Here is a 26,700-nt window from a genome sequence, read left to right on the forward strand (position 1 = left end):
AGATAAAATGTATTTCTTAGATCATTAAATGGTAGTATTTTTTACAGATTTTCTCACGACATTTCTATTGTTAAAAAACTTTATGAACTAACCAAAATCTTCAACATATTGTTCAGAGAAAATCAAATTAAAACATCAACAACATAAGAGAAGCACACTCAGATCGTATTTCAGTTACTATTCTCAAGAATATAAAAAAAAAATCAACAGTCAAAGAAACTCATTTTGAAACAGCATGTATTATCTACCATGTTAAAATCTGTTCTGCGTCTCTTTCATATTTCACAACACAAAAAACAGCAAATCGTAAAATTGAAACGAACTAAAACTTTAAACAGCAATATTTCGCATGCAAATTCTACCTCACAATTTAAAGGGGCGGCTCTGTTTACATTTTACTCGGGGTTGCTTTAATGTATCCAGGTCACCATACGAGCGCCTGCATCCTAGGAAGGGACTCTTACTCATGTCTCATACGATTGGATGGCGCGTACACGTGACTTCGTGGCGCGGGGACTTCTACTCATGTCTCATTTGATTGGATATTGAAACCACATGACTTAGTGACGCAATTCCCGCCGTTGTTCTGAATGATATTTTCGCGCTTTCATTCTGAATGTTTGCTCTTCATAGGTGTTGCTCTGCTCGAAATGAACATGGAATTTACCTGTTCTATTTGTGGTGTTGGATTTTATGTGAAGAGATATTTAAAAAGCCATTTAGCTCGGATGCAAGGCTCAAGAAACTAAATTTCAAAAAAAAAATGAATAAATAAAGGGACTTATACTAAAATTTTAAAAGTTGAAAATATTTTGTTATGTTTTAGAAAAAAAATTGAGGAAAAATATAGAAACTCAACACGTATGAACGAATCATATCTTACTTAATAGAAATAACTTACTAGTAATAATAAATAATAAATTTTTAAGATTTAATCTGATGAATTCAAAATATAGGTAGAAATATTAAAGCAGTTAAAATCTAACAATACTCAATCCTATAAAAAAATTTTTTTTGCAGGGGGGAGAGGACAATCCAGTTAGGCTGCTAGGGGCCCTGCTGCTTTTTTGCGGGGGGGGGGGCAATATTTATAGAACCTGCCTGTTTAACAGGTGTCTTTTGGGGGGGGGATGGGCATCCTGGTGTATAGTAACAACCGGTGGACAAGAGCAGGAATTTGGGGATAAACCCCCTTGACTATAGCAGATTGGTTTTTGCATGGACTGACCAATCTAGAATACGTGAAATACACCGCCAGCTCAGTCATTTCCAGCCGAGGACTGCAGTTTCGTGCTATTAGCACTCATCAGCCCGGCATAGGAAAGTGACTGAGCTGGAGATGGAAAACCTCTTAAGGAAGCCAGCCGAAACTGCAGTCCTCGGCTGGAAATGACTGAGCTGGCGGTGTATTTCACGTATTTCTGCCTTAGCCCTGGCTATAGGGCGGTAACTTACTGAACAATCTAGAATAGTTAATAACGGAGCAGGAGGCAGATCCCAAGTAACACTGAAACGTTACGTCATCGTTACATCACGTTGCAATTAGTTGAAACATCGTTACCGTTTCCCACGCAACGTGATATCACGTTGCTTTATCGATTCGTTACAAAAAGTAATTTTGAAACGTTACATCACGTTGCAAATTTCTTAAATTTGCTTAAATAAAAAAATAAAAAATAATAAAAAATAAAACGTTGACAAACAGTTGCAAAAGAAACGTTACTTATCGTTACTTTTCGTTGCACCTTGCCTCGTCTTCGGCAACCTCCGAACCCTAGTGGCCATTTTCAGTAAACAACTTCTGGCTTGCTATGCCGCCATTGTTTTGCTGCTTCGCAATCGCGATCTCTCATCACTTTTAGCGGTAAGTACTTTGTATTATTGTTAGTGTATTACTGTTGATATACTTATTTAATTTAAAAAAAAGTGTTATCACATATTTTTGTGAAGTTAATGAACCGCCGTTGGTCGGAGTTTGAGTATTTTTCCCACCGTTACTTTTATTTATAATAATGTTTGAAAGAATACATGCTTTTATTTGAGTATTCATTCATTGATTTCTTAAAAAGATGCTGAAGCTTGGGGATATGTTCCATTAATAAGCTATAAAAGCGATAAATGGTACCATTTTTTACTTATTCAATCGGCTTTTTGCAGAATGATTTTGATGAAATAATTATAACAATTTTTTGAGAAAAATTTTGTCATGTAACTGAAATTATCTTTAGTAAAAATACTGCAAATTTTTGTTTCTAGCACTGATATAAGAGGATTTTTTTAAAACTTTCATGCCTTTCGAAAAATATTTCTGGAGTTGTTTAGTAATAATAATAATTATTTTTTAAGGATTTATTAATGAAAGAAGTTTTTATTTAATTTGTAGTAATATCGTTGATTTTGACTATTAATAGAACTCCACTTGATGTAAATTCGGCTATGCTATGTTATGCTCTGTAATTTTTTTAATGTCAGGACTGCTCTTACAAAATATTGTAAATGAAGCAACAGTGTGAGAATTCTCGAACGCCTTTAACGGCATGAGACATTTTATAAATAATAATAAAAAAAAAATTTGAAGATTTTTATAAAAGTATATTAACAATAATTGCATTAACAAAAAATTCAGAATACTTACTGTATCAAAAATTAAGGGTTCAATGAACCCACCTCCATTCTCACCAAGAAAAAAAAACATTTTTTTTTTTTCAAAGCTTGAATAAAATTTTAATACAACGTTTAAAAGCAACGTGATGTAACGTGAAAATAAAGATTAATGTAACGTTTCAAAAATCGTTGATGTAACGTTACTGAAACCGTTGATGTAACGTTACTAAAAACCGTTGCTTTTGCGTTTTGCAACGAGACATATTTTCGCTCTATCAACGTTACCAGTAACGTGATGTCAACGCTTCAGAGCAACGTGATGTAACGTGATTTATGTTACTTGGGATGTTGTTCTTCTCATTGGAGCCGAGAGTGCCAACAAACTAACCAGGTTGTTGATATGTTATTGCATGTAGTTCTGTCCTAGCCCTGCCATAAGAGCGGTAACTTACTGCTTCGTAATTAGTTGTATCGAACTACTGTTGAAAACTCATGCTGATGAGCTAAATCTATTTTTGCTACCAGTTTGTTGGTCCTTGCTGCTTTAATGTGTTGGCGACTGTCTCCAGTTTGGTTATTCACTTTTCCAGACTGATGAGCCCATTACAAGGACAAAGCGACAGTCTCCGGATGTTATAGCAGAGCTGTCGATAAGTTGCATGTTTCTTACAAATGTAGTTTGCTCAGATATAATACTGCTGTATACTTCTCAGATATGAATTTTTTTAGTAAAACAACACAAGAACTCAAATAAGTGTTCCTTTTTTTGTGTTGATAAACCAAGTTCATCTCAAGCAAAATGCTAGAGCATTTGTAACTAATGAGTGGATGAAGAAAATTTCACTCATGTTGATAAAAGGATTCCTTAACGCAACTAGAATGAAATTTAATTATGCTGAGTTAATTCACGACTTAAAAGCTTCTTTAAACATATTTATCAAAACTCGCTCCATGATGGATATATTAAAAAAATAAATGTATATTATATTTTCAATTACGAGTTCATCAGGAGATTGAAAATAAAGTAGAGTGATTTGGTCAAAATAGTAATATTGACACATTCACGCATAAATAGGCCTTGAGCCTATAGCTGGTTATTTCTTTTATATGCGAGTGATTTCTTTTACATGGGTGACATTCATCTATACACATATGTACACACACTCTCTTAATTTTACTAACCTAAAATCCATAGGATTTTATTTTATATGATGGAGTACATACTTAAGCGTAGCCGAGTTTTTCGACAAATGTTAGAGATAGAATCAGTTTAAATTTAAAGGTTCAATTTGCAAAACAAAAAGTTCTGTACTAAATGCTATACTTTCCTGTAGCTGTATCACAAAGGTTGCGTTCGATGAGCACGACCGAGAGCGACCGGTTAGTTAATCACGTGACAACTAATGATCACGTGCTCCAATCAACCAATCAACTGCTTAGAATGTTAACCAGTGAGGTAACCGGTTGATCATAGAACGCTGTGGTAAGTAACCGGTTGCTTACCGGTTAACCGGTGAGGTTCGTCAAACGCACCCCAAGTGTGAATACAGAGGAGTGCCATGTTTCCTCCCCCCCCCTCCCCACAAGTGATCAAACAGTCAAAAGCTACAAAATAGAACCAAAAAATTCTCCCCTGACCACCTTTCCTAGAATCCAACAATTTGTTGATTCTTAAGCTGTGTGATGGATTTTTTATAAGCACACTGTATACAGTATAAGTACCCAGAATTCTATTTTATTTATAAACTACAAGTCTTTTTTCAATCGCATACATTATAAAAATTCATGTAACATATCAATTGCACCGAATATTCAGGAAAAGTTCAGACCGAATATTCAGCTAGATATTGAATATTTGTTTTAAAAATATTTGAATTTTACACAAATGTAAAACAGAAAACAATCTGTTTACGAGAAATGTATATGCATTTCCATTTTTAGCATCGGAAATTTATCAACATTAAATTTAAAATAAACCGTTTAGAAGCAAACACTAATTATTACTGTAAGTGGCTAATTTGGTTTATATCTGAAATTCTGGCATAAGTGAATACTAACTTTTTTTTCCTGTTTCTAATGTATGATTTGATGATTGATAATCATGGCAACATGTTATGTTTTAAATAAATAATCTTAATACATTTACCTTACATACAAATAATATAAACCAAAGTTGCTTAAAATATCATAAAAAATTACAATATTTTTCATGTGATTTCCTGGCACATTAATCTCTTCAGTAACTGATAAATAATTGTATCATCATTGAAATAGAGGAATAAAATTGAAACATTGTAAAATATTTTTATTTTTCACTTTTAGTATACATGATCATTGAATTTCTATTACAGTAACAAATTTAAATTTGTTGATTTTAAACAATAATGTTTCATATGGTGTAACACACAATCGGTGGTTTTCTTTCATATTACTATGTTATATATAAACGAGGAAAATAGTTAGCTATAAATGTGTCATAAGATTAAAGAAATATTAAAAAGCAACAAGATTAAAATTTAACATCTGAATGTTTTCTCAAACTTAAAAATCAAATGACACATGCGTAAAAGTCCATTCCTAGGATGCAGGCGCTCGTGTCACCATGCTGTGTAATTCGCAACTCCAACGAACTGTAGGGGGCACTGAAGTCACTGTCTAATGGCGGAATTGAAAACTAAAACAAACGCACATGGTAACGAAGAAAATGCTAAAAGTGTTGTGATTTTTGTTCGTACGTATGATTTTTTCGCTTTATTCTTTTTAAATTAATTTTCAAAGTCTTGTGGATATTCTGGCCCACGTAGAAAGAAATGAGAATTCAAGAATCATTACTAAACGTCAAAGATTAATGCAAACTACGTAGTTCGTAGTTCTAAGCAGCTATTTCCATCATGTTGAATTCGATATTTATCAATTCTTGATAAAACTAAATAATAATTGTGGCCTGACAAGAACAACAATTAATGCTAGAAAATTCAATATGACATTACAAATTATTATCGAAAGAAGATGATACTTCTTTGCCTTGCTTGGCTAGCGCTTATTTTTTTTCCATTTGTAGCTGAGTTATTTCTCTCGAATTCCCGAATCGGCTCATTTAAAAATTTTCTGTTTCGATTTTTCTAATTTCTGAGTTACGATTTAATTGTGTCATGTTATGCAAATCATCAACAAAATTCTCACGGATATATGGTGGTAGTTTTCTTTTCAGTTGATTGACCATTATTTCTTTTTACTTATCGAATTCTGTAATCTTACTACCATTTTATTCCACTCATGATAAAAATTAAAAATGGTTTAACTAAAAACGCGAAATCTCGCCAAGGCTACTTTGCTCGCACAATACCAAAATTATAACCCTAAACAAATTTGGCGAAACCTTTCAGCTGAGAATAAAAGGAATAAAGTAAATTCTTCCTAGGTTAAACATTTTTCATTTTGTTCTACGATAAAATCCAAGAAAATATTTTGCATACTGCCCATTCCAACTAAATGCTGCTGTAAAATATGATTAGTTAAATTAATTTAAGATTAAAAAAAACTCATATTCTTACAAATTCATACAATAAAAAATTTTACCTGGTATAACGTTATCAAATTTTGTTAATCCAGAGTTTTCTTGTTTACGCTTCCACCATTTAATACTTTTTTGAAAGAAATAAGGAAAACTAACATTATTTTGAGAAGCTCGAGAATACTCTTAGGGGACGAATAAATATTCTGTAGCTGAAAGCAAACTAAAACACATCGATTGCGTTAATAAATACTCAGAACAAACTGCCTGTGTTTACGTCAACAGACACACATGGAACTAAAACGTGGCAATGTTTTAGTTCCATCGGCAGTTTTGTAAATCACCGCAAGGTAGCGTATTCGAGCGCTGGAGTTCCGAATAGAACGCGCTCGTTTTTTTTTCTCATTTCGCCAATGTACTGTAATTGGTTTTGTTCGGCGATCCTAACCGGTCGACCACTGAGTAACCGGTTGCTAACCGCTGCGTTCTATCATCAACCGGTTACCGTATTAATATGTTGATTAGTTGATTGAAGCACGTGCTCATTAGATGTCACGTGCTCGATTAACCGGTAGCTACCAGTTGAGCTCGTCGAACGCAAGCGTTCCTTGCATTCGACGAACCTCACCGGTCTACCAGTTACTAACCGCAGCGTTCTATGATCAACCGGTTACTATTCTAGGAGTTGATTGGAGCACGTGATCATTAGCTGCCTCCGTGATTAATTAACCGGTAGCTACCGTAACGTAAGCATTGAGAGCGTTTCAAAATTCGCCGCCGGGAACATTGGACGCCGGAAACATTGGGCGCCGAGCATTTTAGGCTCCTGGAATACTGGGCACAATATGCTCGGCGCCCAAAGTTCCCGGTGCCCAATCTTCCTACACCGCGCGGAGGTCGCTATCAAAGCTTACGTTCGCCGAGCTCAACCGGTAACGGCCGGTTGATTGATCACGTAACAACAGTGACGGCACCTAATGCTAGAGCCGCTATATAGATAGGCCGATGCATCAGCTTAAGTTTAGCCATTTTGGATCGGATTTTTCACTGTTGCACTGCTTGGGTTACCACAGCAAAGTTTCGGTTTTCGCCAAATTTGGAGAAAATACTATTTTATTTTATAAACAATTCACGTGGCGCTGATAATTGCTTACAGTGAACAATCACCAAACGCAATTACTCGCCAAAAAAGACAACCTCTCAAACACGCGCTCCGATCCAAAAAGACTAATCTTAGCTGATGCGCCGGCTCGAACACAACCAAAAAGGGCAGTTTACAGTCCGTTCTTACAGGCACTCTAGAAGGTTGCGCTCGACGAACCTCACCGGTCGACCAGAAAGTAACCGGTTGCAAACCGCAGCGTTCTATCATCTAATTACTTAACCGGTTACCATTTTAAGCTGTTGATTGGTGGATTGGAGTAAGTGATCATTAGTTGTCACGTGATTAACTAACCGGTCGCTCTCCGTCGTGCTCGTCTTGCTTAGCTGTAACCGTGGAGAAAAGCGTCTTGTTCTTGTTCCTGCAACTGCGTGAGTTTAACAAAACATTTGACTGATAGGTTTCTTTGGTGTTATGCTTTAAAATTTCCTGTATTATTTTGTGTATTTCTTGTTGAAAAATTAAGAAATTTTGAAGAAGTTCCATTTTTTGCGGATTTACCCAGGGGACGGATATTTGGCGAGCGTACTTTAACTTTTACTTACTGTCATGCAAAGAAGTAAGTTTTCACTTTTAATGATCAATTCAATTCCATGTAGCAGAAAGTTTTAAGTTTCATAAATATGGTTTTTAATGAGTAGGATTCAAAGAGCTTACTTAATCTATTATGTTAATACTCTTATCATAGTAAGGTCTTAGAGAGAAATTTTAAAATTGTAAACATGGAGGTTCTTATTCCCCAAGATCTTCTCCCTTCCTTGAGTCATAATTCCTATATTCCTAAAGGATTATTTTAACTACTACAGGAATGTTTAGTACCTATTCAGTAGCAGATTTTACTGTGAAAAAGAAAGCATTTACATAATGTACACTATTGCTTAATGTGAACCATGTGAGAAATGATAGGGGATATTTCGATAATTGGGAATCTGGCGCGGTCGTCTTATTTTTGGCGTAAACCTTTTTATTTTGGTAACCCTGCTGATTTATAGTAACCCTATGAGAATAGATGTTTCCCACCTCTTTGTTTACATTTGCAACGAAAAATATCTCTCGCGCAGGCAATGGAGCCAAAAATTGACGCCAATGAAGAAGGATCGCCAGATTCCCAATTATCGAAATCTTCCCGAAATGATATTTTTCAAAGCTTTGATTTTATGCAAAGGAAAAATCCTCCTCTCGGTGATCGGTGCCAAAAATTTGATACCAATGTGTAAAGACGCCAAACTCCCAGCTATCGATATCTTTCCATTTTCCCTCAAGTCGAGACCTTTAACAATAAAGGGCTAATGCATAGGGTATTTAAGGAACATCATACATTTTGTACTTATTTATAAACTAAGTAGAAATTAGTACTTAAAAAAAAAGATACGAACTGACGCAACGTTAAAATTTTTTATATATACTATAGATATATATATGCCATATTTATATTTTTTGCCAAAGTGGTAATTATAGATTTTGTGCTAACAGACATTTTTTTTTACAATATTTTTCTTTAGAAAGTTGATAAAAACATGAAATTTGCTTTCATAAAATTTTTAATTGGTTTTGTTTGTTTTCTTATTTGCAGCAAATGCAAGACCATGTTTCCTTGAGACTCAAACATTTTTAAAATGTTTTTTTTTTTTAATTTTTTTTTATTTTTAAGCATAAAAACAAAAGGAAGTCCTTATCTTTTGCGACCTTTTGCTGCTTTTTTCAAAAATCTAAATAGACCTAGAAGGAAAGCAAAAAAAAAAAAAAAAAACCTGAACACTTTTAATTTTTAATAAATTTACTAATTTCAAAGCCATTATTCTTTTTAAATAGTTAAATAATTAGGCTTATAAAGATAGTCTTTTTGCTGCAATACATCACAGCAGAGGCTTAAGATCAATTGCTATTACTATTATAATGTATTTTTTTTCTATTTAATAATTAGTCTAATAATTAATAAAAAAAATGATAAGTAAAATAATTATTCAGTGTTACAAGTTATTTATATCATTGCTATTCTATAATTAATGTAGGGGGAGACACGGTACGTTAGATCGATCTCATAGGCGGATTTAGGACCGAGTTCCTGGGGAAGGGCGGGGGGGGGGGCAGGATTTTTTTTTTTTTTTTGGAGCAACATTTTTAATTGCCCTCCCCTTCCCATGTTTTTGTCTGTTTTCTGTGATGCGTAAGGCCATTCTTTACTTTTTTATGTGTCGTTTTCATTACTGTGTGTAATCATGCTGTCCTTTTTAAATTGACCTTAAAAGAGATGCGGCTGGTATTAAGAGAGTAAAGCACTTATCACACGATCCAACATGAGACAAGTCCAAGCAACGCTGAAGTTCGAGCTATCCTCTATACCAGCCAACACCGGCAGAGCTCAGACTTGTTTCTAAACCATGACGTCATCGTTACTATTGCGGGTTGCCGTACAGTTTGGATCGTCTGCTCTCAAAACAAATACTTGGTTTGCTAAAATTAGTTTTTATCTCTTCATGCGGGATTGTTTTAACTTGTTTCTCGCAGATAGTTTTAGTAAATAATGTTTGAAAGAAAGGACTTTATTTTGATACATTTTTTTTTGTTCCGTATGCTATTTTTTTACTTCCTTCCTTTTTTCAATAAAAATCTTGTCATTGTTCACTTTCAAGTAAAAAAAAAGGTGCTAAATTTTAACTGCATAAAAATTGTCCTTTTTGTCTTCATTTGTTTGGTTATTAATTTTTCCCTATGCAGATTCAAAATAATGCCTTATGAAAAATGGCTTTTATAATTTAGTTCCATGATTTTTTTTTCATCTTGCTTGTGCGCAGAATTGCAGAAGAAATTTATTGAATTTAAAATGTTCCTAAAAAAATGCTATTAATGTAGCTGGAATTAACTAAAGACTAACAGCTGAAGTAAATTAATTTTATATCAATTTTATAATAACAAACAGGTTTTTTTCCCCACAGAATGCATTTAGAAATCTGCTGCCCCCCCCCCCCCCCCACACACACACATAATAACTTTTGAGTGAATAGTCAGATTTGAACAAACTTTCTGTCCGAAAAATTTCAGCGACCACACCTCATTTCCAGATTTTACTTTTTGATTTGAAATATATTTTGTTTCATTTTTTACGCATCAAAGGAATGTAACTTTAGCCTCTAAGGGAAAATTTAAGGCAAAGATAAATCCCTAACTTAAAGGTGAATTTGCTTCAAACAAACTTAGTTGGAAAAAGTTCTTGGTGATGAACATGCATATAGAAAAGGTATTTGTCAATTTAACTACTTTAAAAGTATTTTTTGAACAATTGAAAATTTTTTAACATTCAGAATGACAGAAAACATTATTTTTTATCACCTAAAAAAAATTAAGGGGGGGGGGGGGGATTTGTGCAGATTTTGAATAAATTCTCAATTTCTGGTATCAAGGAATAGATAAAAAAGCTATCACTAAAACTGAAATGCCATATCTCGTAGACCTGAATATTGATACAAGAGATAAACATGACTGAACCAAAATGAAAGGAATTTGAAATGCAAATGGTTTTACTAATGCTGCGGAATTGAAGGGAAATGACGAGCTACTAGTTCTGACTCCTGTACCATACAATTAGTCGTAATCCGACTCCGCAGCTGTGGCAAAAATTCATTACTTCCATCTTTTTTTTTTTTTTGTTTTACTTCATAAGTTAATTTATTAACTTTTCCCTATTCAGATTAAAAATGTACATCATGAAAAATTGTTTGAATAATTTAGTTCTATGATTTTCTTTCTCCATGCATGTACAAAGAAATGCTAGAGAAAATTTCAGGGCCTCCAACTCCGACTCCTGTACCCCCAAAATTAGTCGTACTCCCACTCTGCAGCTTCGGCAGAAATTCCTTACTTTCATCCCTTTTGTCTTACTTTATTGACTACCGGTACTCGCACGACTTTGCCAGTAGTAGAAAAATAAAAGGTGGTTTGGTTCGCCTGTATATTTACAAATAATGGATGATGAATTTCTCGCCAATTTGCTATATGTTCATTTACTCTCAAATGTTACGGTTCCATGTTATGATAATTTCCTTGGTAAAATGTCCTTAACATTGGAATAGTAAAAGAACAAAATCGAATTTTCGAAAAATTGCTTCGAGGTGCTCATCCCTATGCTACAAACTAATTCCGCGCCAAATTTCATAAAAATCAGCTGAGCGGTCTAGGCGCTATGCGCGTAACAGACGTACAGAGATCCAGAGATAGACACAGACTTTCAGCTTTATTATTAGTAAAAGATTATTTTTTCCCTATTCAGGTCAAATATTTTAAAAAATGAAAAAGTTTAAATTACTAATTCAATGATTTTCTTTCTCCATGCTTGTACACAGAATTTTTTGAAAACATTTTAGGTTCTCTGACTCCTGTATCCTAAAACTAGTTGTACTCTGACACCAGCACGTAGTGTTTTCAACCCTAATATTAATATCTATACCTCAGGTCAGAACAACGTAAGTCATATAATTGTAACTTTAGAGGTGAGAGGAAAACTTTTGTCTGCCGCATACAAAAGATTGAACATGCGCTCAATACAGAGACAAACACATATGCCTACATACACACACACGAAAGCCTACACACACAGCACTGCATACACAACACGCTCACACATGCATACATACACACATATACACGCACCCACATAATGCGCCTACACAAACACACACGCGCATTCATACATACACAAGCTCGTGATTGCGAAAAACATAATTTGAATTCAACATGCCAAAAATTCAAATTAATGTAATTTTTTTTAGAATTGCATTTACATGGCTCGATGCAGAATGAATAGGATTCTATGTACAATATAATAATGAACGAATTGAAAATCACAATTTTTGGACTTACATCAGTCTGGCTCTGAGATACAGGTATTATGGAAGAGGTATGCAAAGTGTTCACATGTGCCAGAAGATGTTATATTCACAAGTACCCCATCTTATCTACCTTACAGCTGACTTTCAAAAGAAGTTGATTCAATTTAAAAAGTTATGTCATAAATTCACTTGCATGTTCATATAATGATTTGCAACAGCTAAGTTGAGCTCCATAATTAGTTTAAAATATGTTTTTACAAGGAAAGGACATTAGTAAAATTATATTCAACACCCGCTAAAACTTAGATTATATCACCAAGAGGTAGGACTGGTACTGTCATATTTGAGAATTTTAAATATTTTTTGCTTGAGGTTATCTTAGTAAAACATACCATGTACACATGTGACCCGTGTTCAAATGTGCCCCCTTTTCCCCTACATAGTCATAAAAAGTGCAAATTAACATCTAAAATACATTATTAAGAGTTGTGCTAAAGATGTTTATTTTTAAAAAAGAAATTAATAAACCCATAATTAAAAAATCAACTTTAAGAAATCTTACTGTGTTCAAAAGATTCAGGTAGAGTCTTAAAAAATGCAAATTATTATCTTAACTACTAAAAGCAAAAATTGATGAAGGAAACATGAAAAGTTATTACATCATCCCATTTAATTGAAAATTTTCTATCAAACCCCACTTCATACCGGATAATCCCCACATATATACCGGATAACCCCCATATCAATATCAGATTAACTACTGGATTTCCTGCAAATATCTGTCAGATATCCCGTACGGTGTGGGCTGGCTGGATCAGATACCGGATTGTTAAAAAAAAATAGCTGGAAACCAAATAGTTCCCAAATAATTGTTGCAACATTGTTAACATATTCGCAAAGTAATGACATGAACAGCAAGTACACCAAATTGAATAAAAAAGTTTATTTTAAATATAAAAACTATAGCAAATGTTCTAATCATGCTTTACTCGGGTAAAGAACTATTCATTAAAAAAAAATAGTATAAACTATAATAAAACAACAGAATAAAAAAATACTATGAAATCGTAATAAAAATTGCTAGAGGGAATACATTTCTAGGTTTTTCAAAGTAATGATGCTTGGGTTCAAATCTTCATTTCTTCTTGGCTAAATGCAATGAATTCTCTTCAAATGGGAAAACTTGTTTTTTTCTTCTTGAATTAAAACATAGCCATCACCAACTGAACTATTACAATTGTAAATGCCTCAATGACTTGTGGTGGTTTTCTTCAATTACTTTGGCACCGGAACTCAAAGGATGGAAAGATTACCAGCAAGTCAACCAATATGACAGATAGTTTAATTTATTTAACCTGCCAATATCGACAAACCAGCTAGCCTTTAATGGTAAGATTTAACTGAAAGGTCTTTCTCATATCCTTCTTCATTCAATTGCACAGATGAATGGCTGAAAGGGATCCTTGTAACTGAGAAGCAAAAATTATGTACAGCTCTCTTACAAAATGATTCAGAAACTCACTTTTAAATCATGATAAAGCAATAACATAGATTAATTATCTAAAACCTCTTCGAGTGCATGTGAAACTAGACTACAAAAATGTTCAACAAAACACTAAAAGCAAGACAAAATGATAATTATTTGCAAGCAGGATTAATACTGATTTATTAGCACTGCAAAATGAAAAGTTGTTTTTGAATCTTATGAAATTAAGAATTATTTTCTTTCAATTAAATCATTTTTTGAGATCTATACAAAGTCTGCCAATGAATTTCTCACCATTCTAGAACACCTCAAAAACTATTTCACAAACATTTAATATAAAAATTATAGATCAAGCATCAGCCTACTTTTTATATGATACTGTTAAATGTAAACAGTTTTACATTTTGCACATACGCACAATGAGAAATAATACGGCAAATAATCAAATTAAGGTTATTGTTATTTTTTCCAATAATTTGACAAGGATTCAGTAAAATGTAAACAATCATTTGGCGTCGATTTGTACCTGTACTGTCGCCAATGTACCTTTAACCAAAATTACGAATTAATGTAAGAATTAGCCAAATTTACAGGCGAAATTTCAGCATGAGCAACAATAAAACTAAAGGTATCACAGCATTTAAGATTTCTTTTTGAAGCGCTATATCAAACAAATAAATAAACGTCGAAAAGGATATCTTTACCGTATGTAAGAAGTATGCATGCTTTCGGCAATCGCTGATTAATCAATTCCTTGAAAATACTCCCTCATTAACCAAATCCTATAAATCTTCATGCAGTACAAAGGACTTTTAACATCCCATAGACATTTTTTCTCGCTAATAAAGTCTATTATTTAATAAATTTCTTAGTCTTCTACTTCGAATTCAAGCAGGCAGCCATGTTGGATTTGCCCGTGCACTCAGATGTTTTCCTATTGGTCGAAAGACCAATTCTACCCAACTTTATTGCTCAGAAGCTATAATCTTGGACGAAAGGCGGACAATAGAAATGATGACGTCGCTCTTGGCCGAAGCACCTGAGGTATATTGAACTAGTCCAGTATTGGAGTGAATCGGGTGAAAAGTTGCATCGTGTGATAAGCGCTTAACACAGTGCTCCCTTTTAAGTGGGATATATAGAATATCTCTAGTTTTAGGGGGCCCAGGGGTTACTCCCCCGGAGGAAATTATCTAAAATGGATATAAAATTCTGCATTTTGAAGTCTTATAAGGGTTAATTAGAAATAATAGGCAAATAATTTTTTTTAAAGTTTTACCCTTTAAAAGTGCTTTGCGATGCAAGTTAATACTTTAAAAGAAGTGGTGCACAGATTTAGAGAATAGGTATCAAGAGAGTAACATACTACCCATTTGAACAATTCTTAATTTATACACTTGATAAGAAATAAAATTGAAGCACACTTTGCTTAGGAGTTTCAAAGACTTGTCTAATTATTTTCAAGGTTTGGTTGGTTAGATTGGGTTTTTGGTTCAAGAGCCCTTGTAGGCTATACTGCACCAATTCTTTTCAGGGATTTTAGAACCTATTAATAATTTGCCTATCAATCTTTCCAGCCTCTGAAATTGAGTAGTAGATTATACACTTGTACAGTATTGTTCAAACTTTGTAAGAAACGGCTATTTTAAGTTTAAAAGAAAAAATAAACTTTAATTTCCTTTTCAAAAAAGAAAAAATCATGATTTTTTTTTGTTATAAGATTTTGGAAGATAAGTTGTTACTATGTAAACTCCTCCCAAAACTGGGGAGCATTGTCCCCTTTGCCCCCCCCCCTTAATGGTTTTCATCATGATTGCGGGGATAAGTCCTTTCTTCAAGTAAGTTCCTTTAGTTCATGATAATTGGCATTTTTTTCCTTTTTTTGTCAAAAAGAAAGAAATTACGTCAATACTTTTTCAGACCATTTCAAATATACTTCTAAAAATTTGCAGACAACCGTTTTTTAAGAGTAAATTATGCAATACATGCAATGAAGTTCCTGTATTAAACATCTTTTTTTTTGCTAAACAAGTATTCTACATCGAAACAAAATAAAACAAGTCATTGATTAAAGGAATACAAAAATATATTTACTTAACAAACTTAAAATTATCTAAGTTTGATTTTAGAACAATATGCTAACTTAAAGCTGTCAATTTTATCGTACTTTTCCTGTGAAGTATATGGTATTAGTATAACAGGATTCTTTTGTTTCTGGAGCTGTTCCATGCAATGCAATGAAGAAAAAAAAGAGTTCTCCCCCCCCTAGCAAATATTGATGTAACTTTGCATGAAAGTAACATTTTCTTCCAAAACCCAGTACAATAAAAGTGCTATTTCCAAAGCTCAAAAGGTAGCACTTTTATATTCCCCAGATATTATTTGACGCATCTTTAGTTAACTTTAATCTGCCTTAATTGTCTCGCAAATATTCAATAATTGGTTTTTAAAAAATTGTGTACTGATGGTGAATGCTTATTGATGGTTTTAAATAAAGATGATTTATCAATTAAAATCAATTTTATGTGTTATATTGATCTTTAAACTTGATATTTTTCACTCTACACACAAAAGAGCATAAGATAGTTACTAAGTTTGATAGTATTTATCACTTAAATTATAACAAATATTTTTTGAGCTATGTGGTCTAATGTGCCCTACCAGGCAGACCAACATACCCCACTCTTGGGGCACGTCAGTCCACTTTACAAAGTTCTCTTAGAAAATTAATCTAAAAAAAAGTTTATCAATTCAACATTTCCAAAAAAATCTGTAGTGTTGAGGAATTTTTAGGGAAACTTACTGTAGAAAATCAAACTGTTCATTAAATTTTTTGAGGAGAGAAAAAATGATAAGTAAGAAAGTAGATCATCATCATCACCTCCCCTTAACTTTATGCAACTATATTTGTAATTGGGTTTTTGCCATTTTTTTCCCCTATTTTTGCCATGTTTTTTTTTTTTTTTCAATTTCCTGGCAAAAATACCTTTTTGTAGGCAAAATGACCCATCCTGATTCCCAGTTTTCCATTTCGTCACTTTAGAGAATGGGGCTTTTCGGCTCATACCTGATCTTAGCGAATTTTGAAAAATCTTGGCACCCCTTTTCGAAGGATTGCATTTAATTTGATGCTTTAATTTTAAAAAGACTCATTTTTTATTTTAAAAAACTTCTATTTGTTTAGCAATTTTTTTCAGTGTTAAAAGGAAAAAAAATACTGTTTCTTACTATAAACAAATCATTACAGAGAAACCTTCTTAACATTTTGTGCTCAAAATATGCAAAATGCAGGCCTCTAATTTCAAAGTTTTCCAAAAGGTACATATTCAATGCAAGTTATGTCTAGAACTACTGAGCCTACTTTCCCATATACCCATACTACTTTCTAGTACCTGATCAATATTCTCAAAAATAGCTAAAATTGCAAATTGTTTCAAAAATATTTTTTAAATATTTTAAGCTGATTTCTAGGAATATTCCTCACTCATCTTTTAAAAAAAAAAAAAGAGCACCTTTTAAATAAAGCAGCTAACACACTTTTTTCCATTAAAAAAATTCTTTAACAGCTTTCAAAACGAAAAAATAATAATTAAAATTAATAAGCTTATTAAAATAAATACATCATACAGTCGAACCTGTCTATCTCGAATTTTACGGGAGAGAAGAAAAATTCGAGATACAGAGGTTTTGAAAACAGTTCGAAAAATAAGTAATTGGAGCAATGACTCGAAAGTAAAACTTTGGAAGCAATTTTACTAATCAACAATGTCCCCTTCCTCTCAGTTTTAGAATGGATGTAATTGCTGGAAAACTTGATTTTTGTACAGAAAGTTTTAATTCTGGAGGATTATGTGACTGTTAATATTAAGAAAAATGCTTTCTGTCTCCAAATTCCAGTCAATAAAGATCGTTTAGGATGGAATTCAAGAAAGACACTTTAGTCGAAATTCGAGTTATGCAGGTTTTCCGAAAATTTCATTCGAGACAAACATGGGAGAAACATTTAGTTAATACTTTATGTGCAGGGAAAATGAAAAACTTCGACACAGAGAGGTTTTCGAGATAGGCAGGTTCGAGATAAACAGGTTCGACTGTATAAAAAAAAATCATTTCTTTTTCCCCTGTTGCCAAAAATAATTTTTTAATGAATTAACGCAATTACTAAAATAAATAAAAACAATAAAATGTCATCTTAAAGAAATAATTTTCTTTTCGTCTGCGTATATCTTTATATAGAAACATGAATGACTTCGAATTTATTCGCCGAAAACTGAATGCCTAAATTAAAACTTTAGCGTGAAAATAAAAACAAGTCATATCAACAATATTTATTTCACAGTTAAAACCACAGCGTCGGAGTCAATCTTATTTTGGGATAAAGGAGTCGGAGTCGAATATCCAAAAATTGAAGTCGGTCATCTGTCCTCTGTGTATAAATTTTTGCCAAAGTTACGAAGTTGGGGAGTCAGAGTCCGATTAATTATTGGGCACAGGAGTCGAGTCGGAGTCAGGTGCCCCTAAATTCTCGGAGTCTGGAGTTTGGCGTCAAGAGCTGTTTCCAACAAAATTTGTTTGAAGTAAATCCACCTTCAAATACGGAATCTACATTGACTTTCAGTTTCCCCGTATGCGCTAATGTTAAGGGATTTGAACTGTTCAAAATTGAACGGAAAATTGTTCAAATCAAAAAGATATTTTATATACACGTTTTTTCCTACAAAGTTTGTTGGAAGCAAATTCGCCTCACAGTTCGGAATTGCCTCAAATTTCCCCGTAGGCGCTAATGTTAAGTTTTTTTGAACTGTTCAAAATTGAACAAAAAATAGTTCAAATCAAAAAGTGAAATATAGGAATGAGGTGTATTCGCCGAGATCTTTCGAACAAAAAAAAGTTTGTTCGAATTGGACTATTCATTCAAAAGTTATTAGAGGGGGGGGGGGGGGACAGACAAACAGACCCACAGATTATAAGCTTATAATATTTAGAGATTTCTAAAGATCCGAGTGAAAATGAGTTAAAGGCTATTTCTTCTGCTGTCAAGTCTGTTCAGTCTATTCCATTAAATGTTAAACGCTCTGTTATTCCTTCTATTGCTAATTGCGCTAGATTTTATGCTTTACCTAAGGTACATAAAGCTGGCATTCCTTTCAGGCCGATTGTTTCCAATATTGGTACGGCTTCTTTTAAACTTGCAAAATATTTAGTCTCTGTGTTTTCTTCTCTTATGAGTCATAATGTATTCACAGTAAAAAACTCTATCGATTTTGTCAAAGAAATTCAGAATTGCGTTCCAAATAATTCTTTTATGGCTTCTTTTGATGTGAACTCATTATTTACGAACGTTCCTGTCGAGGGTTCATTGTTATGCCTTCAGAGTAGACCCACTTAGCCCCATCCTTAGTGATATTTACATGCATTACTTTGAGCTCAAGTTGTTTCAGAAACTACAGTTTCAATTCTATGTTCGCTATGTTGATGACTGTTTTGTTCTTATGAATCACGATCAACTAAGCATTGATGATGCTTTATCTATTTTAAATTCCATTGATCCTCATATTCAATTCTCTTGTGAAAAAGAACAGAATAATTGCCTTCCATTTCTGGATGTTCTCGTTTCTCGAACTGAGTCCGGTTTTGAAACTACAGTTTATCGCAAACCTTTTGCTGTTTCATTACCCCCACATAGATTATCATCTCACCCTCCTAATCAAAAATATTCAGCTTTCAACACATTTGTTTATCGTGCAATGAATATTTGTTCTTCACCTGAGCTTCTTAATGCGGAACTCAACTATTTAAGAGCTGTGGCTGTTGATAGAGACTATCCGCCCACCTTAGTTGATTCCATTTATAAAAAACTTTGCAAAAAATCTCAAAATATTGCTCTTAATAGAACTTTTAACACTAAGAATTGAGTTGTTCTGCCTTTCTTCCCTGGTATTAGTTTTCAGGTTGCTAAGATTCTGAAGCAATTCCAATTCCAAGTGGTATTTTCTCCTATTAATAAACTTTCTTTCTCTTCTCTCAAAGATCCTATTCATCCTCTTAATTGTTGTGGGATCTATAAAATTGTTTGCAATTGCGGACTCGGATACATCGGACAGACCCGCCGTTCTTTGAAATTTCGGTTAAAAGAACATCAAAACTATGTGAGGAAACAACAGCTGAATAAATCCAGTATTGCCCAACACTGTTTGGAATCAAATCATTCTTTTGATTTTAACTCTTATCAAATTATCCAAAAATGCCCCAATTCGTTGGATCTTGATTTTTGGGAATCTTTCCACATCCTGAGGAACCGTTCTAATTTAGTCAGTGATCTTACTGCAATTCCCTATTTCTCTTCTGTGTGGACTCCTTTATTAAAATTGGTTTAGTTTTTATATTATTTTTTATGTAAACGTCGTACATTTCTTACTTTTATTTTTTCATTTTTTGCTTTCTTATTTCGTTTTGTGAGTAACTAATTCCAATATGTTTATCCTTCACTTTGTTCTTAAATGCATTTCTCCATTTGATACATTGCTTTCATACAGTTTTTCCCGCTGGTAAATTTATTGCTAATTTATTCAGAGTGGTTTCATTTTTTAACTTTTTGCATTGTTTATGGGTTTTCTTGGAAAATTTATTACTTAACGGTTTTTTTCCTGATGGAATTATATAATAAATCTTGCCTCCAGGTGTCATTTTATCTTTTTTTTGTTTTGTTTAATTTCTAGTTTTTGATATTTATACTATCTCCTGTTCCACCGTGTTGCTTTTCTCGGATGACTTTTCATCCAGAAGCTCACATTTCTTTGCATTGAAAAAGGTGTTCCTTGTAACACCAAAACACGTGTCTGCAATATTTTGCAATATTTGTGCTTTCTGACGTTGGATTACTGATTTTTTGAATTTTCAGCACAAAGGTATTTATCCGTTAAAAAAAAGTTTGTTCGAATTGGACTGTTCATTCAAAAGTTATTAGGGGGGACAGACAGACTGATAGACATTTTCCCCCATCTCAATACCCTACTTTCCGATTTTTAATTTTTCAATATTTATTTAATTATTTTACTTACTTTTGATTTTTTTTTTTTTTTTTTTTTGTTTTTCGCGATATTTTTAAGATGCATTAAGCCTTCTTTCATGCTTTTTTTTTCTTTTTCTGACTTTTACTGGGAAAGTAGGCTAAAAAAGAAGAACATTGAGATGCATAATTACATTATGTTTTTAAAATCCAGGAAGGGGGGGGGGAGTCAGTTGGTCCTCCCTGGGCCAAATGAGAGATCTGTCAATAATTTTGTCAAAACATGTTTACTCTAACGAACCCTTCACAGGGTGATTCTGTCTGGAAACATTTTGGAGTAGGTACTTTACATTTGAATAACAGGTCATCCCATAGCGACGAACGTAACATTCATAGCTGATTTTCTATCTCTTTTTACTTACACCGAAAGTAAAAATAATTTCTTTTTTTTGGTTTAATATGCAGTTTTAAAATGTGCAAGGCGACTTTTTTTTGTTTCTACCAAGAATTTGAAGCAAAATAAGTGCTGGCAGGTATTTTTTCACCAAAAAAAGGCATCGTGACTAACGTAACGTTTTTGCAAACCTGAGAGACAATGCTTATGTTACAAGGCAAATTTTTCTAAAAGTTACGTAGGTATTTAAAATTGCCCGATATATTTGTAAGAGGTAAATAGTCTATTTTAAAAAATATACTACAGATTTATTACAGATGAATCTTTTTTGGCCCTTAATGGTACTTTTACGAAAAACTGACTAACGTAACCATCAAATAACAAGCAATGAATACACATTAAAGACTTTTTGTAATTACTCTCTTGCTCTTATGTTACTTTTACATTTTTTAGGAACCTTTTTATGTTGCATTATGGTTATTTCTTTATTTTTTTTCTATATTAGTGTAAGAAAATGAATGGAAGGATTCAATTCAATTAAATGAATTTGAATGTGTGAAAAAAAATAAATACATAAAAAACTGCTTTTACTAACCGAATAATATTCTTTTTGGGTTGGGCTAATTAAATCCTAAATATCTCTCTTTTAAAAAGTTAACTTTAAACAAGTTGATAGTGTCACCAAATTCTAGTATTCTGCCGGTATACTAGTTATCGTTACAAGAAACTACATAGTACTTTTTAATGGCATGTTATTGTTTACTGATTCATCGAACTAATAGTGTTGTGCATCCTGAATTAAAATGTAATATTGGAAAAAAAAATCGAACATTTTTGCAGAATGCATTATAATTCCAGATATCTCAGCAAATATTTAAATTTCTGAATAATCATTCATGCATTTTCTAAAATATGCTGCAGCAGCTCTTATAGTCACTGTATCATGTAAAATCTTCAAATGTTTTTCAACCAGCTGCCATTACTTCATTTTACTTATTGGAGGAGATGTATTTTTTAAAAAATAGAGATGTTCTTCTTTGCTAAGACTCTTTCTTTTTTATTAATTCTTTGGCTTGGAATCTTGTTTGATGCACATTCAGCAGAGTACTTATTTTGTTTTACTCAGCTTTTTTTAAAATTTATTTTTAATAATAATTCTTTAAATTGGAAATATATTTTTAAAGATCTTTAAAAAAGCATTTTTCTAAGTACACAGAAGGTTACTAATTATTTTACAGTCAGATCCCGAACTACGCGAGGGATGCGTTTTAAGACTTTTCACGCAAATCGGAATTTTGCGTTGTGGAAAAGTGTTGTGTATATGGTTTTTTTATTAACATACCCAATCATTTTAGACATTTTTAAACACCTTTCAAACTGTTTTAGACCATTTTTTAACTATATACCGTTTCTTACATAAACAGCTGAATTTTTATCGTATTTTTAAAAAAGCTGCATTATTAGATATAATGTTACGATGAACAAACTCGATCAATGGGAGAGAGACAAAAATAAAACAGTACAATACGTACAGTATGTAGTAATGATAAAACACTGCACTGTAAGAGCACTGAACAGTAGATACAATAAGTTACATTTATAACTTGAAAATTGAAGATGGTGATTTACGCTGCGCATTCTGATCGTCATTCTAATATATTTTAAAATACAGTAGCTTCGCATAACTTTTATGACATTTACATCTATGGTAACACCCCTCTTTTAGGGGATCTATTATCTACAATACAAGAGCAGATTCCAATTTCAAATAGTTTGCATTTTGCTTAAACACTACTCTGCGAGCTTCATGTTAAAATTAATGCCTGAACTTGCACAGATTGCCTTCTGTTGACTTTTTATTATACGTATGAAAGATTCACTCCATACCTAATTGTTGTGCTACCTTCGACTCACTTTCTAGTAGTTCCAAGCGTACCAAAAATCCTTAGATTTTCTTAAATTGTCGCTAACTTTCGCTTTTTGTATCAATCTTCAAACTTTAGATGAAACATCGTGTCTAGCTGCTACAATTTTACCTCACCTCATATTTAGAATAAATAAATGAAAAATGAGGAGTGGCGATATATACACACTAATAAAGCTATGTTTATAGTGAGGTACGTGGGAATTTACGCAGTCAGTGTTGCTGAAAGAATGAAATTACATTCACAAAGTCAATGTTTAGTAGTCATTAATGACTTATAACATTGTTATAAGTCATGAATGACTACTAAACTATATTATGTTCCTAGCATCATGATTCCTTTCCACATACTTTCGTGTTGAGAGCGAGAAATTCGCTTTAGCTCTAAAATTCGTTGCTCCTAAAAATCTCGCATTATAGCCATTTCGCGTAAGTCGAATCGCGTTGTAGCGAGAGTCGACTGTATATCTACTAATATTAAAATAAATATTTTGCACTTTTTAAGTAGATATGACACAGATGTAAGAAAATAAAAAGGGCTGTTTGATTCAATCATCTGGTTTAGTTTTTAAGCAGAAAATAGTACATTTTCATGACTAACGTAATGTAGATATTTTCAATGAAACAACCAAACTAATTAAAATACTTATCTTATAATGTATTCAAAAAGAACAGTCACTTTTATTAGGCCAACACCTAATCTTTTAGAATAAGCATAGTTCTTTTAAAAATTTGCAAAGATTTTTACATTACTCAAGAAAACTTAAGACGCATATTTTTTGCGTATGCTAAGCCTTTTCCACAACCTCACATGTTTAGAGCCAGAAGAAAAACACCAAATGAAATTTTTGCAAACTGTTACTGGATTTATGTACTAGAAAGTATGCTGAATGAAGTGATAGGTCACAATTAGGGCTTTGTGTAAAAAAAATTTCTAAGGTTGAGGTTGACATTTCTATGAAATGACCCTAACCAGTAATGCTCTATTACACACAGAGGGATACTGAAGAGGAAAAGCAATAATGATAAAAGTAAATGGATAACTTATAGTCAAAAAAGGAAAGGAAAAATATTTTCAGAGATTCAGTATTTGTGGCCGTTATAGTGAGTTGATGTCATAAATGGAGTGATTACATTAAAATTTCTGTGAAAAGGACTTGTTTAGACTCCATTACAGCAATAATGAGATTGGTGCACTAAATTGAGATTTGAGATATATATCAGGACCTCCGAGAGCTTTACAGAGTGGCATATTCAGAGTAGCAAGGAAAACATGGCATATTTCATACTGGATGAGCATGCAGTGAATGATTCTTATATGTTTTGTTCTTATCAAATGTATTGAGCATTAAAACTAATAATATTTGACTGTTAGAGATGCAGCAAATATTCGGTTGGTATTTAGTATACTGCATATTTGGCAGACAAACCTAATATATATATTCGGTTCTGCTAAATATGGATAAGCCAATACATTGTTTTTATGCACTGAATGAAAGTTACAAAATCGTACAACATTATAGAACTAATTCAAATTGTTAAACTCATTAATTCATCATATTCAAAGTAATTTTAATGTAAGAGAAAACAGTAGTTAAAATAGTCACTTGTGGTTCAGTTCACCAAATAAGTTGACAAAATATTTATCCGCTGTTGTTCCTCATGTGAAACATTGAAAACAGCTCAAAATATTGATGCGTTTTGCTCCAGTTAAAAAAACCTTCATTTCATTCGAAAGTTCATTCAACTTTTTAAAAACTTTGGTTTTGGATAGCCAGCATCTATCATATGAAAAAGTTGTAATTTTTGCTCCCTACCCATATCTTCATAAATCTTGCTAAATACTCTTAACTGGTGAAAACAAGATTTGACAAAATAAACTATTTCTGAAGCTTCATCAAGAACTTACCTCAAGTCACCGAAATTTTAATTCCTTGGTATAGATTATTTCATTTTTCTTGAAACTAGGGGAAACTTTATGCAACGGCTAACTCACGGCGGAACCCTTCTTATACTTCGGTGGAACCCAAGGGTTCCGTGGAACACACTTTGGGAAGTGCTGCCTTATAAGGGGTAACAAGAGCTGATTCGATTTTCACGTCAATAGCTGAAAAAGGGGTGGTGCAATCGAATGTTGTCTTTTTCATTGGGAGTGCTATAACTCGAGAAGTAATGCTTTATTTTGGATGAAATTTGGAATAAACATGAACAGGCGTTGATTCAATTTTGGCACCAATCGCTCCGAGAAGGTCTGATTTTTTTTTGTGCAAATAAAAATACCTTTATTACTGCAACAATGAGAAAGATAAATCGTAATAGACTGTTGTTTATTTTAATTGTTGGAAAATGACCAGAAAATCTCATTGATTGAAACTTTTTAACTGTTGCCATCTTGTGTTTGTTAACAAATAAAATATTTAGTTATTTTAAGCAAGGCTTTTAAAATAACTTTCAATTTTCTTTTTGATTTTTTTTCATGCTTTTGCGATAATTCAGGAATTTGGATGGTCGTCAAGTTTTTGCGTGTGTAATTTTGTTTTCGATGGGCATAGTGCTTCCTCATCAAGCATGGGGAGGGATCAGGATTCATAAGAAAGATATAGAAGAAAGTTTCGTGATGGCCACAACATAGGTAATAGTTTTGATTGGGAGGTAGCCTCTTCAAAAGCATTCATATTATGTAATTCTTTGACATTTTATTCATTTCATTTTTTTCTCTTCATCAAAATGTTTTTTGAGTTTATAAGTGAAATAATCTCTGCCATTTGTGCTTGTTGCTGTTTTTAATGCATACTAATTATCATTTCTTTGCAGCAGTGATCTAAACTGCATGGAATCAGATTTTAACAGACATGATGCGAGACCATGCTTCCAAAAAACAATTTTCTTGTCAGTATTGTTCAAGCTTATTTTCTGCTGCCTCTCATTTAAAGACACACATTCGAGTCCATACCGGTGGAAAGCAGCATTCGTGTGAACATTGCTCAAAGTTGTTTTCTTCCGCTTCAATATTGCAAACACATATTAGAGTCCATACTGGGGAAAAACCCTATTCATGTCAATATTGTCCAAAGGCATTTTCAACGACTACAATCCTGTCGAGGCATATTAAAATCCATTTTCCGGAAGAAAAACCGTTTTCTTGCGAAGTTTGTTCAAAGTCATTTATTGATTCTTCGTACCTAAAAGCACATATGAGGTATCATACTGGCGAGAAGCCATATTCATGTGAATATTGCTCGAAGTCTTTTCATGAGTCTTCATACCTAAAGAAACACAGGAGAATACACACTGGCGAAAGGCCCTATTCGTGTGAATACTGCTCAAAGACATTCACTCTGTCTTCTATTTTAAAAAAGCACATACGAATCCATACAGGTGAAAAGCCGTATTCGTGCGAATACTGTCTAAAGGTGTTTCGTACAACATCAAGCTTGAAGACACATTTGAGGTATCATACTGGCGAAAAGCCATATTCCTGTGAATTCTGTTCAAAGGCATTCTCTCAAGCTTCGAATTTAAGAGCACATTTGAGATTGCATTCTGAAGAAAAGTGTGTGACTATTACTTGAAAGACTTTTCTCGCCATTTTAAAACAAGAAGCCATGTATACATTGTTAGAAACCATGTCGTTGCATTTTAGTAACATTTCTTGGCAGCTATTTTTTCTTGTCGGAGTTGCTCGGATTGCTCAACATTGAAAATGCAACACCAAGAAGGAGTGTTCAGAAATTTATGCAAATTTTAGAGTAGACGTACATCACTGAGTTATGTAAATGAT

This window comes from Uloborus diversus, chromosome 4 (assembly GCF_026930045.1).
Source record: "Uloborus diversus isolate 005 chromosome 4, Udiv.v.3.1, whole genome shotgun sequence".
Lineage (NCBI taxonomy): Eukaryota > Metazoa > Arthropoda > Arachnida > Araneae > Uloboridae > Uloborus > Uloborus diversus.